At 41.2% G+C, this 20,813-nt stretch overlaps 1 protein-coding gene across 2 annotated transcripts in view; it reads left to right on the forward strand.

Moving 5' to 3' along the window:
- grin2da (glutamate receptor, ionotropic, N-methyl D-aspartate 2D, a) overlaps positions 1 to 20,813 on the forward strand; it is a 399,219-nt gene that overhangs the window by 59,177 nt on the left and 319,229 nt on the right. The gene's annotated exons all lie outside the window — the stretch shown is intronic.

The following is a 20,813-nucleotide window of genomic DNA, read 5'->3' on the forward strand; positions in this document are numbered from 1 at the left end:
CTCCACCCCTTCTTCAGCTTTAGGGCACATATCACATTCCAACATGCACACACGTCAGCAGCTGGTGCAGCAGCAAGCAGCCTGAGTGTGAAGATCATCAGCAGCTTGGATGAGGGCGGGGTGAGAGGCAGCTGTAAGTAGGAGTCAAAGCAGCCCCCCCCCCCAAAATGCTACTACACTGATGATGATGATGGGTTGTCCTTGCGCACAGGCAGATTCAACAGTTACGTACACACACACGCACTCACACACACATCATTATATTTACATTCTGCACCCCCATTCCTGTACATGCAGAGATTCCTTCCTCTGTTGTCTGTCACTTGTGGGCACTCGCCGCTGATGTTTGGGCGCCCGAACAGAGCGCCACCACAACAACGATATTTGCCCGCCTACAGACGGACGTATTTTGCGTGACCTCGCTACGCTCTTATAGCCGCTCTGTTCTCCTGCTTCCTCCATTTTGAAGCTGTGGGCTGCTGAGGCGGCACTTTGAGGCTCCAGCAGATCGTCGCCTCGTCCCCCGTCGTTCGCTCGGATCGGACCAGGTGTGACGGATCAGGATGGGGCCTCCAGGTGATGAGCCTGAAGAGATAGGTGTACAATACGTTAAGTTCCCGATGAAATCTTGGTTTGGAGGCATTAGAATTAGCGCTCAATCACAGCTGCTGGTTCAAAAGTGTGGACTTATCTGTTTGTTGTGACATCATCGGGCCATATGGCAATATGGCTGAAAGTAGGTGGGGCAAGTAGAAGGAACGCATTTTTGCCTAGCTTCATTGCTGTGTCGATTGCTCACATGGGATTGGACACTTTGGACGTCTCACTGTAGGGGCTGGAAGAAGGGGCGCGGCCACAAGGAAAGTTGTTGGTGGGATGAATGGAAAACAAACAAAAATATACGCTGTATCTCAATTGGTGCACTTCCATACTTACATTTAGACTCAGTACCAGGATGTTGCACTCCAAATCATCAAAATGGTGTGGTGTACTTAAAAAGTACAACGGAATTTAATTTTCCGTACAAACCCATTCAAGAGCAGGCATCCAGTTACAGGGTAGGACAGAATGTAAACGATTGGGGGTTGTTAGTTAGAGACCAGGAAAAAATTACACGCAAAGCACATATACATATTACGACATACAGGAAATCCTGTGGGGAGTGCTCAGAGAGTATGGGGTAACGGACTGTCTGATTGTGGCGGTCCGCTCCCTGTATGATCAGTGTCAGAGCTTGGTCCGCATTGCCGGCAGTAAGTCGGACCCGTTTCCAGTGATGGTTGGACTCCGCCAGGGCTGCCCTTTGTCACCGATTCTGTTCATAACTTTTGTGGACAGAATTTCTAGGTGCAGTCAGGGCGTTGAGGGGATCTGGTTTGGTGGCTGCAGGATTAGGTCTCTGCTTTTTGCAGATGATGTGGTCCTGATGGCTTCATCTGGCCAAGATCTTCAGCTCTCACTGGATCGGTTTGCAGCCGAGTGTGAAGCGACTGGGATGGGAATCAGCACCTCCAAGTCCGAGTCCATGGTTCTCGCCAAATAAAGGTGGGAGTGCCATCTCCGGGTTGGGGAGGAGATCTTGCCCCAAGTGGAGGAGTTCAAGTACCTCGGAGGGAAAAGTGGATCGTGAGGTCGACAGGCGGATCGGTGCGGCGTCTTCAGTAATGCGGACGCTGTATCGATCCGTTGTGGTGAAGAAGGAGCTGAGCCGGAAGTTAAAGCTCTCAATTTACCGGTCGATCTACGTTCCCATCATCACCTGTGGTCATGAGCTTTGGGTTATGACCGAAAGGACAAGATCATGGGTACAAGCGGCCGAAATGAGTTTCCTCCGCCGGGTGGCAGGGCTCTCCCTTAGAGATAGGGTGAGAAGCTCTGTCATCCGGGAGGAGCTCAAACTAAAGCCGCTGCTCCTCCACATCGAGAGGAGCCAGATGAGGTGGTTCGGGCATCTGGTCAGGATGCCACCCGAACGCTTCCCTAGGGAGGTGTTTCGGGCACGTCCGACCTGTAGGAGGCCACGGGGAAGACCCAGGACACGTTGGGAAGACTATGTCTTCCGGCTGGCCTGGGAACGCCTCGGGATCCCCCGGGAAGAGCTGGACGAAGTGGCTGGGGAGAGGGAAGTCTGGGCTTCCCAGCTTTGGCTGCTGCCCCCGCAACCTGACCTCGGATAAGCGGAAGAAGACGAATGGATGGATGGGTGGACATACAGGCCCGAAGCTGCCGCCACCAGAGGCTCGGTTTTTCATCCTACCATGTGGGGTGAAGCGTCGAAGGCGTGGGATGGGGGACTAGGGAACGTGTGTGGTATGTATTTTCCGTGGATGCGTGTGTGTTAGCATGTACGGTTCTGTGATCCTACTAGACCACATGTCTGTGGTCAGCGCAAAGTAAGTGACTTTACTTAATTGTGCGCCTATGATCTTCCTCACTTCTGCGTACATTTTTGGCAGCATTTCTCGTGCGAAATATGCCTGGCAACTGGTACTTGGGGTTGAGGACTTTGATGAGGCGGGTTCGACGGTGGAAATGGGGACTAGATATTTAGCTACAATATGTGATATGTGATCGCTTTGGTTATCTGTTCCCACCTTTTGCTGGTTTTCCCATAAGGCACTACGTGTGATATCGAAGCTTGCAGTGTACATTGTTTTAGTGCTGGGGACATGGATTGCACTGCCACAGTCGTGCCACAAAATTTTATGCACTCTTGTATTGGGTGTCGTTGAAGATGGTGGAATAGGTTCGTTGTGCTCGAACTTTTTGTAGCCACGGGTTTCTGACACTCCCTACAAAACACATTCTCATGCTTTTCGTCCAGTGGCTTAAATCCAAACCACCGCCACACAACCAAGCCAGAAGCATACCTTCTACTTTTGAAACTCAAAAAGCCTAGTAGCCAGGATCAGAAAGGTTAGATTGTGGCTAAAACCTTCACATTTGTCATAATCAGAAGCAACTTTTGACACGCAAAAAAACTGCAAACATAATAAAGAGTACAAACAATGTTTATTCTATTAGCTAACTTCCTTTATCTGAATAGCCATTTGTGATTTATAGCATGAAATAACAAATATATTGCAGTCATGTTGTTTATGTTTCAAAAGTATTCAACTTTTTAATGTCAAAATATAAACAGTAGAAATAATGAACAAAATGTCAGCTACTGTCATGTTCTAAAACACCAATGAAAATGAAATGTAGCATTTAGACAGACTTTACTGTAGCAAAAGTCATCACATGTCTGCCACAATCATGTGTGTTCTTAAATGTTTATTCCACGTCTTCCATGTCGAGAGCAGTTTTGATTTGGGCTTACATGGTAAACAACTCAAATGAATGTTTTGGTCATTGTTTTATCCAAGTAGAGGCATTGGCCAAGTAGAGGCATTGTGGGTTTCCTGGATGTCGTCTACATCGCTAAAAGAAAAATCTAAGGAAGAGAATCCCTGTGCCATCTTCCACTAGTTTTTTTAAATATATAAATCGCCCGCTTGAAAATTCCCTCTTCTCTTCTCCGACCCTCTCGCCGTCATTTGGTATGTGCATGTCGGTTGTGATTTCCTTTCCTGGTTCGATCTTGTCTGTGATTGGCCTGTCGGTAATGTTTTGCCCTAATCGTAACCAAACGTGACTCATCATAGTAAACCAACCAACCAATTATGGATGTTTTTATACGTAAACCTACCAATCATCATTGATTTTTCCCGTATATTTTGTCCCATACCGGTGAAGTTGCACTAGTCCAGTTCTCTCTTTCTCTTCTCCCTCTCTCTTCTTTTGTAGCATGTAGCTTAGCTAACCACTACATGGGTCTAAAAATAGCTAAGCTACGGAAATCGCTACTTGTTTAAAAAGTAGCAAAGCTACTGCCAAACAAGGGAAATGTAGTTAAGCTACATAGCTTCAATTTTTAAGTTAATTATTTTTAATGGAAAACTGTAGTTTTTACCACTGCAGCCGTAAACGAGAATAGATGATCAAAAAACGTACTCATTACGGGAAAACCGTAGTTGTTGGCAGGTATGCAGAAGTTGGCGTTTTACTTACTAGTTGGACACACGTGTCGCTGGTGGCACAGTCAGACTCCATATTTGCTTGTGTGTTGTTGTTGTGGGTCAGTGCAGTGGGTGGGAGAGGGCAGGCATGTCTTGGAGGAGGAAGGGGAGGGGTTTAATAGCCCATGGAGTGTTGAGGGGGAGTGGGAAGCGGGGTAGAATCAAGGAACACAACAAATAAGCGGCGTTTGGTCATTTTAACGTGAAATAAATTATATCGATATTAAAATATTTTCTTAATTCACATCTTATTTAAAAATATATCGATATACCTTACAAACTTGGTACATCGCCCAGCCTTACCAGTCAGTCCAACAAAAGTCAACAACAGGTGTATGTCCATGGGAGACAGGGAAGGTATTTGTTGCGTCTTCGCTGCACTGTCATATTAGGGGAATTTTGAAGCAACAACTTTGCCAGTTTGCTCCAGCCAGGGAAAACAATCCAAGTTACAATGTTTGTGTTTAAATCAAATTTTGACTTTTCACTCTAATTGTCTATTTACGGTACTCAAATTCATCATTCTACACCATGCAGAGCAGACAGCGTCTCCAAGACAAAGTTTGCGATTTAGTCCAAAATGATAAAAGTCTGAGTGCCCACAGCTCTGCCTGCATCCTCCAATCATTTGTGACAGCTTTTGGGCACCTTGAACTGCTGCCAGCATCTTCTGATTTGTCGATACATCCACAAATCTGTAATCGTTGCCAACTTGAGGACAGGTACTACCAAATTTAAAGTGACAGCCTAATCTCTAGGGGTGTCCCGTTTTAACTTCTTATATATTACCAACATTGGAGCCTTGAAGGGGTCATATATTTTTTTTTTTCCTACATTTAAAACACTTCCTTGTGGTCTACACAATACATAATGGTGGTTCTTTTGTCAAAATTTGGCATAGATTATGTTATACAGACAGTTTTCAAGCTGCTTTCTGACCCTCTCTTTTGGATGCGCCGTTTTGTGGGCGGTCCTATTTGCATGACTCCATGTCAACTGTGTCTTCTCCCCGTCATCAATGTTATAGTTTTCATCGTTTCCATATGGAGTCTACTGACAGATTTAAGTCCTAATGGCCGTGTATATGCTACTTTGTGTTAGAATTGGCAACAGCGCAGGGCATGTGCGCATGTACAAGCCAATCTGCCCCTCAACTAAAGCATAACGAAAAACAAGGAACTTATTGACTACAGCGGCGGACTGGCACAAAGCACTTTGAGTAAATTTTAGAGCTGTCAAACGATTAAAACATTTAATGGCAATTAATCACAGTTTCTTCATTGTTAACTCAAAATGAATTACGATTAACCGCAGATTAATATAATTTTTCATCATTAATAAGTGTACCGTAGACCAGTGATTCTCAAGCTGTGGTACGTGTACCACTAGTGGTACACAGGTTCTATCTAATGGTACGTTAAAGAATCACATGAATGAAGTACAGTGTTTTATTTTCTTATTTTGAAACACGGTATTACTGTTTTAACTGTGTGTAATGTTACATTGACCAACAATATTAAATGTACTTTTTATATAAAACCTCTGCCTTGTTTTTACAGTACTTCTAAATGTTAGTCATTATGGTGGTACTTGGAGAGCCAAGTTTTTTCTGAGGTGGTACTTGGTGAAAACAGTTTGAGAACCTTTTCCCTAAACAGATATGTTTTTATTACCATGACTGGATAATTAGTTTGCTTTGATTATATGATGACTTGACACACAAAGGACTTGAACACGCTTTTAAAGAGAAAAAAATATATGCATGCAGTCCGTAGGTGTCTTGCCAGATTTTGTAGTTTGTAGGAATACAGAATTTGTATTTCTGCTATAGAAGCACTTGCATTCTCAAGGGAGGCGCCACACCTCCATGTATAGATACCAATTTCACGCATTATTAGCACAAAATTTGGATTTTCACGATCATTGTTGATTGTCAAAGATGTTTGGTAATGTAATCTGTGATATTAATTACCTGAAAAAATGATTCTGATATTCTGTACATTACATGTTGTACAAGTTAAGGATTTTCATATCTCTGTATGACCATGTCTTAACCTTATCTATTTAATAATAAAATGTAATATTCAACCTGCAAAAAATTCTATAATTACTGTCTATCAATGAGAACAGGTTATAAAAGAATATGGCCTTTATTTCAATCCGCCATAAAACATTTATTTAGGTCGAAATGCAAACCCCGTTTCCATATGAGTTGGGAAATTGTGTTAGATGTAAATATAAACGGAATACAATGATTTGCAAATAATTTTCAACCCATATTCAGTTGAATATGCTACAAAGACAACATATTTGATGTTCAAACTGATCAACTTTTTTTTTTTTGCAAATAATCATTAACTTTAGAATTTGATGCCAGCAACACGTGACAAAGAAGTTGGGAAGGAAAGGTGGCAATAAATACTGATAAAGTTGAGGAAAGCTCATCAAACACTTATTTGGAACATTCCACAGGTGAACAGGCAAATTGGGAACAGGTGGGTGCCATGATTGGGTGTAAAAGTAGATTCCATGAAATGCTCAGTCATTCACAAACAAGGATGGGGCGAGGGTCACCACTTTGTCAACAAATGCGTGAGCAAATTGTTGAACAGTTTAAGAAAAACCTTTCTCAACCAGCTATTGCAAGGAATTTAGGGATTTCACCATCTACGGTCCGTAATATCATCAAAGGGTTCAGAGAATCTGGAGAAATCATTGCACGTAAGCAGCTAAGCCCGTGACCTTCGATCCCTCAGGCTGTACTGCATCAACAAGCGACATCAGTGTGTAAAGGATATCACCACATGGGCTCAGGAACACTTCAGAAACCCACTGTCAGTAACTACAGTTGGTCGCTACATCTGTAAGTGCAAGTTAAAACTCTCCTATGCAAGGCGAAAACCGTTTATCAACAACACCCAGAAACGCCGTCGGCTTCGCTGGGCCTGAGCTCATCTAAGATGGACTGATACAAAGTGGAAAAGTGTTCTGTGGTCTGACGAGTGCACATTTCCAAATTGTTTTTGGAAACTGTGGACGTCGTGTCCTCCGGACCAAAGAGGAAAAGAACCATCCGGATTGTTATAGGCGCAAAGTTGAAAAGCCAATGTCTGTGATGGTATGGGGGTGTATTAGTGCCCAAGACATGGGTAACTTACACATTTGTGAAGGCGCCATTAATGCTGAAAGGTACATACAGGTTTTGGAGCAACATATGTTGCCATCCAAGCAATGTTACCATGGACGCCCCTGCTTATTTCAGCAAGACAATGCCAAGCCACGTGTTGCATCAACGTGGCTTCATAGTAAAAGAGTGCGGGTACTAGACTGGCCTGCCTGTAGTCCAGACCTGTCTCCCATTGAAAATGTGTGGCGCATTATGAAGCCTAAAATACCACAACGGAGACCCCGGACTGTTGAACAACTTAAGCTGTACATCAAGCAAGAATGGGAAAGAATTTCACCTGAGAAGCTTAAAAAATGTGTCTCCTCAGTTCCCAAACGTTTACTGAGTGTTGTTAAAAGGAAAGGCCATGTAACATAGTGGTGAACATGTCCTTTCCCAACTACTTTGGCACGTGTTGCAGCCATGAAATTCTAAGTTAATTATTTGCAAAAAAAAAAAAAAAGTTGAGTTTGAACATCAAATATGTTGTCTTTGTAGTGCATTCAATTGAATATGGGTTGAAAAGGATTTGCAAATCATTGTATTCCATTTATATTTACATGTGGGACAGCGTGGGAGAGTAGCCGTGCGCAACCCGAGGGTCCCTGGTTCAATCCCCACCTAGTACCAACCTCGTCATGTCCGTTGTGTCCTGAGCAAGACACTTCACCCTTGCTCCTGATGGGTGCTGGTTAGCGCCTTGCATGGAAGCTCCTTCCATCAGTGTGTGAATGGGTAAATGTGGAAGTAGTGTCAAAGCGCTTTGAGTACCTTGAAGGTAGAAAAGCGCTATACAAGTATAACCCATTTATCATTATCATTTATCTAACACAATTTCCCAACAGAATAACATTACAAGATATCTTTGACAAAGCGTGATCCTAATGTAAGACGATTTTTCACTGTTTTGGTCGTAAGACCGGCTGTGACGCGTAGCGCTATTATTGTGAAGCCGGCAGTATGTAATCGGTATGAGAAGATGTGTCTTAAGGTGTTTTGACAAAAGTCTCCAATAAAAGTGACTCTAGCTTTATTTTCTACCGTCTTTTTTACTGCTGGGCTTTTACTCCATTTTCCTAAAAATGTAGTGTAACAATCTACATTTTATGTTTTCAAAGCACTCAACTGTAATGTAAACACGGATGTGAAGCTCCTCCTCCCTACAAGCGGGTGTAGCGCGTCAGCTGGCGTTTGCCGTGATCGTAGATAAAGTGGTAATTTTCTTGTCAGGAGAACAACTTGCCATGGCTTGGGATCTGCGATTTCTATAATATACCCCTTTCTTTGTGTTTTTCTGCTCGCTATTTTTTAAAGCTCGTGGCTCAACAGTATTTGGACGCCATTACTATTCCTTATGTTACGGAATGGATCAAGGGTCAAAAAAGAGTCAAGACGGAAGCACGTTAATTCTGCGTTCAAAAAATTATCGCCGTTCAAGGAACGTACTGTGTTGTTAAGGCGTTATTATTGCATTAACTTTGACTGTCTTAGTAAATACATACCATATTTGTATAATCTGCTGATGTCACCAATGGGAAAAACGTCATTAATGGGGAAAATTCCAAACGGATCCCTTACCGGAAGTATATGAACATAGGCAAGATTGTTTGATAAATATCTCTGCAATGGTGTCAGGAAGTGTTGGTGACGAACCCCAAGATGCAGAGATGGCAGGCTTGTTGCAGGAGAACATGATTTTAATGTCCAAACACAATGCAGGAAAACAGGAATCAGGAACCAGCAACCAGGAAACAGGCAAACTGGAGACAGGAAACAGGAACCAGCAAACAGGAAACAGGAAGCAAGCTACGAGGAACCAGGAGACAGTAAACCGCAAACAGCTAACGGCATACAGCATACAATACTCCAGCCCTGACTGGAGTGCGAGGCAGGTATAAATAGTAGCCTGATTGGCAATTGCCACCAGGTGTGCCAGACTGTGAATTATGGACAGGTGAGGGAAACAAGCGCTCAGGGAGACCTGCAGGAAAAGGAACCAAAATAAGAGCGCGGACAGGAAATAAAACACAAACACAGAAAAAACCCCGAACATAACCAAACTGTCAGTGACAAGCCTGACACGTGGTGTGATTTTAAATTGTCGGGACTTATGCAATCCCAAATACGCAAAAGCAGCTACCAATAGGTAAGAAACGTTGTTTTCGCATAATAGGTCGCCTTTAAATATTGTCGATACCGAATTAATCCGAGACAATGTCAGCACAACTCATACATACTTGTATTATTTTCTAGTGTGGAATGTTAGGAAAGGTTTGATCAAGTGTTTTTTATTTACAAATGTGGTGTTTTATTATTATTATTGTGTGTTTAGCTGTTGTGTAGCTGCTAGCCCCTTGTAGCCTATAGCCTACCATGTTTATTTGTTGTAATTGGCTTCACTCAAATACAAGAAAATACAAACCTTGTGTGCTTATTGGAGGACATTCAGATGCTAAATGGCTTTCCATCTTTGCACAAGTACGGTAAACACGCTGCAGGACTTTGTATCGGAGCTCATATCCGACATTTTCGATGCAAGACGGGTTTTTTTATTTGCATATGTTGGACCGATATCCGATATCAATATTGGATCAGGACACCCCGAGTAATCTGCTTTATTTGAAGCAGGGGGTTCATGCAAGCTATAAAAAGGTTATAAATAAAAGTTTAATGGTTGTTCAATCGGAAAAGTATCTGTGTCGAGATGTTGCAATTCCGCAATAAAAAGGAGAGAAAAAAAGCCAGTAAATATAGCGTTCATCATTTTTAGTAACAGTAATGAATTTAGGACAGCGCTACACGGTCAAAATACACACACTTAGCAACTACTTTTTAAGGTGTACTGACAAAAGTATTTCATTTGAGGCACCGCCAAAGAAGACCTCCTGTGTGCAACCACCCGAGCGTGAGCCGCTGCCTGCCTCGCTGGATGGAAGTTGTCATGTGTCATCACTTCCCACAATCCATCACTGCAAGAAGAGGTAGCGCTGAAAAGCAGCGAATAAACCTCTTCCTCCCGTTTTCTTCTCGCCAAAGTCGCACATTTATTATTTTGATGCAAAATGCCTGCGACGCTTTATTCCATTGACTTTACACACACACACACACACACACACACACACACACACACACACACACACACACACACACACACACACACACACACACACAAACAGAGACTGTGTAGGCGGGGCTTAATAAGCTCCATTGATGGGCTGAATCACTGAGTTTGGATCATTTCCCAGGAATGTTTGCTTCTCTCCTCGTCCTCGTTTAATCATCTTTTTTCTTCATTTGCATCACAGACGATATTAATATAACAAAATGAACACTTGTCCTTTAAAACAGAAGGTGCAGATGGTTTCACAAATGATGTCATTGATATGATATTAACAGTGATATTAAACAATATTGTTATGGTATTCTGCACCATAATTATATTATATTGTTACTCAACCACATTTTTGATGCTAATCTACTTCCACAATTCTCAACTGATTTAAAACATTCCAACATCAAAACATTAAACTCATTCAAAACATTAAGACTAACAGTATTTCACTTCGCCCCAAAATTTCAGCTTTCCAGGAAATTGCACATTTTCGAAACACATATTCTCCTTTGATATTCTTCTCAATTAAATTAAACCAGTCAAACACCAAAACCTTTTTTTTTTTTTTTACTTTTACGAGCCATCTGTATTTGACATTCCCAAAATTCCTAGTTTTCTATGTAGCTAGAACACTAAAAATATGTTTTGGTATTGAACAAAAAAACTTGTGTTGTATGTAAAATGTTGTATTGAAAAACAAACAAGTATTGGTAATTCAAAATGTCGTTTGAGAACAAAGACCCAGACATTCAACCAAAAGTCCAGGAACTTTGAGTTCCTGCACCTTTAGTCCAACCAATCCAGCATCAAAACATTGCCGCCAACAATTTCTCACTTTTCGATAATCCCGCATCGCAAGCTTCCTACACAAATTCTACTTGTCATTGTAATGCATTGACAAACATAGTTGCTGTTTGTTCATGTTTGCTGTCAAACATTCATTCTCTTGATCTCTTCTTCTATCTCCTCACTTTCTTCCTTGTGTCCTTGCTATCGCCCGCCCTCCCTCCTTGACGTGGTCCATTACTTTTCGTCCCCTTCTAATTAGTGTCACGCTCCATCCATCCTTGTTCGCTCTCCTCTTGTCCACTAATGTTTCCTTACTACTTCTGGCTTCCCTCTTCCATCACGTCTCCTTGCCTTAATTCCTCTACGTCCATCCTGCTTAAGTTGGTTTACTTTCCCTCTTCTTCTCTCCTTCACCTGCCGTCCTCTCTAATCCTTCGTACTCCTTTAACAAATCCTTCATCTCTCATCCTCTTTCACACCTTTTACTCCTCCTCATCATCTTCGTCACGTTTCCCTGGACCTCGACCTCGCATTCCTTTCATCTTTCCCATCTTTTTCTTTTCCACGTCCTTCCATCCTCTTCTTCCTCCTCCCGTCAGTTTTCCTCCTCTTATCAGCCTCTGTGAATGGATGCCTGTGCACGAGGAGATGAATGGGTCTACACACGCACACGCACGCACACACACACACACACACACACACACACACACACACACACACACACACACACACACACACACACACACACGCAAACTCACTCATAGTGTTATCTGATGTAGAGGAGAGAGACGAGGAAAGGAAGCATGGTGAAGTGCGGGATAAGGAGTGAAGGCAGGAAGTAGACAGAGAAGGGTGCAGGATATGAGGAGAAACGAAGGAGGATGAGGAGGAAGTGATGAAGAGGCGAAAATGATGGAGAAAAAGACCAAGTGGAGCCGGAGAGAAGCGATGTGGTCGTGTCAGGAGCGTATACGTGGGCAGGGCCAGATGGCAACAAGAGCACAACCAATAAGATTCTATTTTCTTGTAATTGAGTTGACAAGCGAGGCACACTTTTCATTTCTTGCTTCTTGGGAACAATAAACAGAAAAATGTCTCCCGTGATTTCTACGGATGCTGCCATGGCAACGCTTATTAGCGAACATGTCCCATATAAGCGACAGGTGTTTGGATCAGAACCACCTGCTTCTCATTAAACTTGCGTTGGTTCCGGTTCTGTCGCTCTTATTGATGGTAGAGTCACTTAGTTTTATGTCATTGGTCTTGCTTGATATAGTTAGCCCTGCCCCCTCATGTCCAGCCAATTAGAGCCTGACTTGTCTTGCCTGTGTCACCCAATCAGCTCAGAGCAAGAATCACTGATGGAAGATCAATAAGATGTTTGACAGATGGGCTGCGTCTCAAATAGTCGGTACACTTCAATAAATGCACTGTGGACTTTGTTTGAGTGCGCATATTTGACACTGTAGTCCTGAATCTATTACTGTCAATCCACATTTACTGGAAACAACAATTCTTATTTTCACTTTTTCATCATGAATCACAAACAAGTTAGTCTCTCGCCCTTTGTTTTGTAGCCGAGATGGTGACTATTAAGGGTGGTAATCAGGGTGGTGAACGACTGTAAACAGTGATTGATTACCACATGTTTAAATCTGTTTACACTGCACACCAAACCTTATTTTATTGCCCTTAAATGACACGGATCGGATATTTTTTGCCAGTCTAAATGCTCCAAAGTGCCTCAAATCTGACCTTTTTGCGTCAGATTTGGGCCACATCAGGAGGTAGTCTGGATCTGATTGGAATCTGATCTTTTCAAAAGGGACTGAAGTCTTAATGGAAATTAGCCTAAATGCCACCAGATTGCGCCATCTTTGGGCGAGCTACGTCATTGGTGTGCACTAGAAAAGGGACGGCGTGGCGCAGTGGGAGAATGGCAGTGCGCGGCCCGAGGGTCCCTGGTTCAATCCCCACCTAGTACCAACCTCGTCATGTCCGTTGTGTCCTGAGCAAGACACTTCACCCTTGCTCCTGATGGGTGCTGGTTAGCGCCTTGCATGGCAGCTCCCTCCATCAGTGTGTGAATGTGTGTGTGAATGGGTAAATGTGGAAGTAGTGTCAAAGCGCTTTGAGTACCTTGAAGGTAGAAAAGCGCTATACAAGTACAACCCATTTATTATTTATTTATTTAAAAGACGCAGCCTGCCAGTGGAAGTGGGTACGTCATCACAACATTCGGTTTCAGTGAGAAAAGTATTTTTTCGGCTTCTGAATTATCCAGGGTGTACCACGCCTTCCGCCAGAGTGCTGCTGGGGTAGGCTCCAGCACCCCCGCTACCCCGAGAAGGACAAGCGGTAGAAAATGAATGGATGGATGAATTTTTGGTGCATAATTAGTCAATAGTGTGTAAATAGTAGGCTATATGTAATATATGAAGATATATTCATACATTATATAACTTTGATTTATTTTCACGTAAAACACCCTAATTTTTAAGGTGTGGTGACTTTTATTTTGCAAAGTCGTAGTTGTAGCAACTTCCTTGTTCATTTACTTAATCCGGTCAACTGAATTTGTTTTCACTGTATCGAACTGCGCATGCAAGTGATGTCGAGGCCACATTGGGGCCACATTGGGGACTGTGCGTGTTTATACTGGAGTCTGATAAAGATCACATTTTACTTGTAATCCAAACAGCCAGCTGCAAAACATTTGGATGTAAACAAATCAGATTTGGTCCTATTTAGCCTGCAGTGTTAATGTATTCTTTCCTAAAGAAGCAGCTTTGCGTTAAATGTTAGCAAGCTTAGATGCCAGCATTGATACAAGACACATTAACGTTTTGAAAATATAAAAAAATCTGTGCGTGTATAAGTACTTTTTGACCACATCCAACAATCCTGTTTATAATAATGCTAACCGCGATCATTTTCGTCACAATAACCGTGTTATGACATTTATGACATCATGACAAAAAAATCATCATGACTCCTCTTCCTCCTATCTGTCATGTCTGTGTGACCATGTTTTGTATTAGTCATGTTTTGTTTTGTTTAGTTATTGGACTCTTTAGTTTCTGGCTTTTCACTCCCTTGTCTTGTTTCCATGATTACTCATTAGTTTCACCTGTTCCACGTTTGGACTCATTGTGCACTCTTGTTTGTCACCATAGCAACCCATTAGTTTTCACCTGTCACGTCACGCACCTGTTTCACGTTTTGAGTCACGCACCTGTTTTCGTTAATCATGTTTGTAGTATTTAAGTTCATTGTTTTCAGTTTGTCTTTCTGGCGACATCCCACAATTATGCTCTGCACATTCCTGACACTTGATTTCATGTCCATCGTTCATGCTGCTCCTTTAGTCCATGCCAAGTAAGTTTTTTGTTTATTAATGCTATAGTCTTTTGGTTTCATAGTTTGTTCTCCGCCACTGTGCGCGCTTTTCGTTTGTACTTTTTTTTGCTATAGTCTTTTGGTTTCATAGTTTGTTCTCCGCCACTGTGCGCGCTTTTCGTTTGTACTTTTTTTGATAATATTAAATAAATATGTACTCACATTCCCGTCTCGCCCGAGCCAACTTTCCGTTGCATTCCGGAAAAGCAAACACCCAGGACCTAGTCGTGACACTAAATTGCAAAAAGCCGTTGCCTGACCAGGGCTCAGGACTCTAGAAAGAGGTTCCGCAGCCTCCGTAGCAGAACCTCCAGGTTCTGTAACATCCTATTCCCTCAGGCCATAAGACTCTTGAACGCATCATAATAATCCCCTCAATTTCCCACAAAAATGGATTAACTCGCTGGAATATAAAGACAATATAACATACATACATAAACGTGGATGCATATGTAAAAGTGCAATATATTTATCAGTACATTAATCTATTTATTTATATCTGCACCATATTGCTCTTTTATCCTGCACTACAACGAGCTAATGCAACAAAAGGAAAAGGGGAGAGAGGAAAAGTAATGTTTCAGATGTGACTCTTCCCTGTGGGCTCTGCCTCCGGAGGTGGCAGTGACTACGGCGCAGAGAATACAATGTAGTCAATTAGGCGGGCCTCGACATCTCGCGAACGCCCGGCGGGGGAATCGAGCCAGTACCGCGTAGCCCCCCTCACCCCTATAGCCCCACACCCCCCACTTGCTTAAAGACTCTAAGCAGCATTTTAGCACGAGAGGCACTTAGCGTCCAGCGTCTAACAGAACTTATAGAACTAGACCCAAGAGTTCTGTTAGAATAAGTATGGATTTAATTCATGGTTTGTTATTTTTTCTGTTCCTTTCTGTTAACATTTATGATAGTTATTACTTCAGAGGTAAAAAGCAGAGGATTCGGTGTAATGCAGCCCGAGGGTTTTTTCCCCTGACTTATTACAAAGATACAATATATTAATAATGACATATAATTATTAGATTTTAGAGTATGCTTTGTCACCTATAACACAAAGCTGTCAATGTTTTGTGCAGGTAGCTTATATTATACCGTGGCTGACAGGGGCAATGCACAGAAACGTCCAAAACACACACACAAACCCTTTAACACATGAAATAATGTATTTATAAATACAAAAAATATACCTTTCCCCTCCGCCAACTTTCCTCTGGCATCCCCTAATGCCTACGTGTCAAAATCAAGGTCTGCGGGCCAGATCCAAATATATCTTTCTGTGTGGAGTTTGCATGTTCTCCCCGTGACTGCGTGGGTTCCCTCCGGGTACTCCGGCTTCCTCCCACCTCCAAAGACATGCACCTGGGGATAGGTTGATTGGCAACACTAAATTGACCCTAGTGTGTGAATGTGAGTGTGAATGTTGTCTATCTGTGTTGGCCCTGCGATGAGTTGGCGACTTGTCCAGGGTGTACCCCGCCTTCCGCCCGATTGTAGCTGAGATAGGCTCCAGCGCCCCGCGACCCCGAAGGGAATAAGCGGTAGAAAATGGATGGATGGATGGATGAATTATGATATTTGATTAATATTAGAACCGGCCCGCAGGCCACAGCCGCCTGCTGCTGTTTTGCACGCACCAATACTCCATCAGTGTTGGCGCTACGAATTTTCAAAATGGGCTCCCATGAACTCCATCAAGTCATAAAAATGGGGTCCTACAGTAAATATTTGGGGTACCACCTTTTGTAAGCGTTTTGAAAGCAAATAAATCTATGCATTATCCTGTTATATCTCACATTCTATATTGTGTTTTGGAAAAAGGTTGTCATAAACGTTACTTAATTCATAAAAAAATTAATACAAAAGAAAACAAATTTTTGTGCATTTGTAAATGTATTCAGTTATAAACATTCATTTACTTTCTTATTTCCTTATGGATCTAAACTTTACCGCTGCCGGTATTTTTTTTCTATTATTTATTGAAATATTTTCAGAATGTGTTTGTCTTTATTTTTTAGTTTTAATGCCATGATTTTAATAGTCCGATCCGCGTGTGCACAGATTTTCCTCCATGCGGCCCCTGACCTAAAATGAGTTTGACACCCCTGCCCTAATGTATTTGTATGCCTGGTGCCACTGGTTGGGCTTACTTTCTAGTAGCATGCTAACTATGGGGGGCCAAATGGGACAAAACAAAATAAAAAATAAAAAATCTTAAAACCAATAAGTCAATATTTAAGTCATTAATTTTTAAATCGTTAAATAATTGAATCATGAAATAATTAAATGTATACACTCAAAGTTTGATATAACACGGCACAATATAACGCGATATTCTAACGAGCTAATGTCTTGCATCTTAGCCAGCTCACCGTAGCTTGTAGGCCGTTTAGGGTTGCTACAAACTGGGCTAGTTAGCTCAATACAGCTAATGCTAGCGAGTGATTGATTGATTGATTGATTGAGACTTTTATTAGTAGATTGCACAGTACTGTACATATTCCGTAAAATAGACCAGTGTCTTTCAACCTTTTTCGAGCCAAGGCACATGTTTTGCGCTGAAAAAATCCGGAGGCACACCACCAGCAGAAATCATTAGAAAACGAAACTCAGTTGACAATAAAAAGTAATTGTCGCAATTGTTGGATATGAATTTAAAGCATAACCAACTATGCATAAAAATAGCTCTTGTCTCAAGGTAGGTGTACTGTCACGACCTGTCACATCACGCTGTGCCTTATTTTTATTTTTTTGCTGTTTTCCTGTGTGTAGTGTTTTAGTTCTTGTCTTGCGCTCCTATTTTGGTGGCTTTTTCTCTTTTTTTGGTATTTTCCTGTAGCAGTTTCATGTCTTCCTTTGAGCGATATTTTCCGCGTCTACTTTGTTTTAGCATTCAATAATAATTTCAGTTGTTTTTATCCTTCTTTGTGGGAAGATTGTTGATTGCATGTCATGTTCAGATGTACATTGTGGACTACGTCTTTGCTCTACAGTAAGTCTTTGCTGTCGTCCAGCATTCTGTTTTTGTTTACTTTGTAGCCAGTTCAGTTTTAGTTTAGTTCTGCATAGCCTTCCCTAAGCTTCAATACCTTTTCTTAACGGCACTCGCTTTTTGTTAATTTTTGGTTTAAGCATTAGACACCTTTTTACCTGCACACTGTCGTCCGCATATTGTCATCACAAAAAACCATGTTTCCGACATCTACAAAGCAATTAGCTACCTGCTGCCACCTGCTGATATGGAAGAGTATTACACGGTTACTCTGCCGAGCTCTAGAAACCCAGACACTTAACTACGGCACATTTGCAGATTATTACTACTGGTTTGCAAAAAATATTTTTAACCCAAATAGGTGAAATTACATATTCTCCCACGGCACATCAGACTGTATCTCACGGCACACTAGTGTGCCGCGGCACAGTGGTTGAAAAACACTGCAATAGACCACCAAATGGTAACACCCGAATAAGTTTTTCAACTTGTTTAAGTCGGGGTCCACGTTAATTAATTCATGATGTGTCCACGGCATCTAAAATGACGAAGTTACTCTGCTCTAACTGGTGGACACGTCCCTCTCGCAGGGGCAACCTCTAAATGTGAAGGGTGCAAGAAGAACACAAAATTATACCCACGTTTTTTTACTTCACGGAGTCGAGTTATTGCTGTCTTTGGACCGGGGCTAGCTGAAAGTGAAACAGTGAAACAAAGAGAGCAAGTTGGAGAAGGGCTAAAGAAGGCTATAAAATATTTTGAATCACTCAAAATAGAAAAATAGCTCTTAGCTTTGACGAAGGACAAGCCAACAGCAGCGTGAACGAGCAGAAAAAAAATAAAAGGGTAAAACATAAAAAATAAGGACTCTATATAACGCGATTTGAACTTTGAGTGTAATTAATGAAACTAATAAATTTACTTTTACATTAAATTAATGACACATTTGATAACACATTAATGTATTTGATTACAATTATAATAAATCAATGACACATTTGATAACACATTAATGTATTTGATTACAATTATAATAAATCAATGACACATTTAAGTACTTACTCAAATATGTATTTATTTATTTAATTTTGTCCCATTAAGTCCTCCATACAGTTTTATCGTACTTCCGTTTGGTTTCCGTGTAATGCATGTGTTGTACCGTGGCAACACCGTGGCAACACCGTGGCAACACCGTGGCGGTGTGGCTTGGTTGGTAGAGCGGCCGTGCCAATAACTTGAGGGTTCCAGGTTCGTTCTCCACTTCTGCCGTTGTGTCCTTGGGCAGGACACTTTTTTACCCTCCTAGTGCCGCCCACACTGGTTTAAATGTCAATAAGATGTAGATAATGGGTTTTACTATATAAAGCGCTTTGAGTTACTAGAGAAAAGCGTTATATGAATATACAGTAATTCACTTCACCTCGCTTTTGGACGGTTGTGTGCATTTTGGACTTGTGTGGACTTGTGTGTTGTGTTTTGTGACGTTACATGTTTTTTTTGGCGGTTTGCTTGTGTTTTGACCATTTCTGCCTGTTTGCCCCTGTCGGCCACCGTAATATTGGCCTACATTTTAGCGTTTTTAGTTCACAAAATATATGTATGCTGCGATAACTGGACAATGTTTGGACAACCCTGCTGTAATGTATCGAATCAGTGGTCACAACATTAGGTACAGGTGATGCAATAAGATCCAACTGAGAAGCTACAGTACTGTACTTCTCCCCTCGCCAAGTAGATGTAAATGCGTCGAGGGGGCTGCATGCATGCTCGCTAGGGTCTCTGCTCTTATGTATGTAGCCACTGCGTTGCCACGGTGATGCACCAGAAATAGTTTTAAAAATCCACGCATATGCCATTATTTTAACCTCTCAAACTCTGGGCTTCACATTATGGCGAGAAACAGACATAGAGTATTCCAAATGAATAATCTTGGTCTCTGTATCTACAAGTTCTACATCAGTAAATAAAACACTTGGTTGTTCATTGGCGGGGTTGTTCTGGATTTGAATAATTGGACCAGTGCAAGAAGCTGGACTTTCGTGGCGTGCTAAACCCCACCAAATTAATAAATCAAATAGGGATCTACAGTCGAAGTTTGTCACTTCACTCTGTCGCAGGGTCAGGGTATTCTCGTATTTTCAAAGCATAAAAATGGCTAAATTAACAAAAAAAATAAAAACAAAAAAAAACAATCACTTTTGCAGCCACTGATTGGCTCAGCCTCAGGTAACATTACTGCATTAGATTAAATGAGTGAAAAGGTGATTATGTGGGTGTTATTTAAAGTCTAGAGCGAGGGTCCCCAAACTACGGATCTGGAACGCCAGCGTCCCAAGTTAAAAAAATAAAAAATAATATTTTTTTTATCTTTTTAAGTAATTTATGTTTATTTTCTAAAAATACATTTTCCCATCGATAACGTGACATCATCACGCTCGGAATATATATATATATATATATATATATATATATATATATATATATATATATATATATATATATATATATATATATATATATATATATATATTTACACACCGTATTTTTCGGAGTATAAGTTGCTCCGGAGTATAAGTCGCACCGGCCGAAAATGCATAATAAAGAAGGAAAAAAACATATATAAGTCGCACTGGAGTATAAGTCGCATTTTTTGGGAAATTAATTTGATAAAACCCAACACCAAGAATGGACATTTGAAAGGCAATTTAAAATAAATAAAGAATAGTGAACAACAGGCTGAATAAGTGTACGTTATATGACACATAAATAACCAACTGAGAACGTGCCTGGTATGTTAACGTAACATATTATGGTAAGAGTCATTCAAATAACTATAACATATAGAACATGCTATACGTTTACCAAACAATCTGTCACCCCTAATCGTTAAATCCCATGAAATCTTATACGTCTAGTCTTACGTGAATGAGCTAAATAATATTATTTGATATTTTACGGTAATGTGTTAATAATTTCACACATAAGTCGCTCCTGAGTATAAGTCCCACCCCCGGCCAAACTATGAAAAAAACTGTGACTTATAGTCAGAAAAATACGGTATATACAGGTAAAAGCCAGTAAATTAGAATATTTTGAAAAACTTGATTTATTTCAGTAATTGCATTCAAAAGGTGTAACTTGTACATTATATTTATTCATTGCACACAGACTGATGCATTCAAATGTTTATTTAATTTAATTTTGATGATTTGAAGTGGCAACAAATGAAAATCCAAAATTCCGTGTGTCACAAAATTAGAATATTGTGTAAGGCTAATACAAAAAAGAGATTTTTAG

This window comes from Nerophis lumbriciformis, linkage group LG11 (genome assembly GCF_033978685.3).
Source record: "Nerophis lumbriciformis linkage group LG11, RoL_Nlum_v2.1, whole genome shotgun sequence".
NCBI classification, from domain to species: domain Eukaryota; kingdom Metazoa; phylum Chordata; class Actinopteri; order Syngnathiformes; family Syngnathidae; genus Nerophis; species Nerophis lumbriciformis.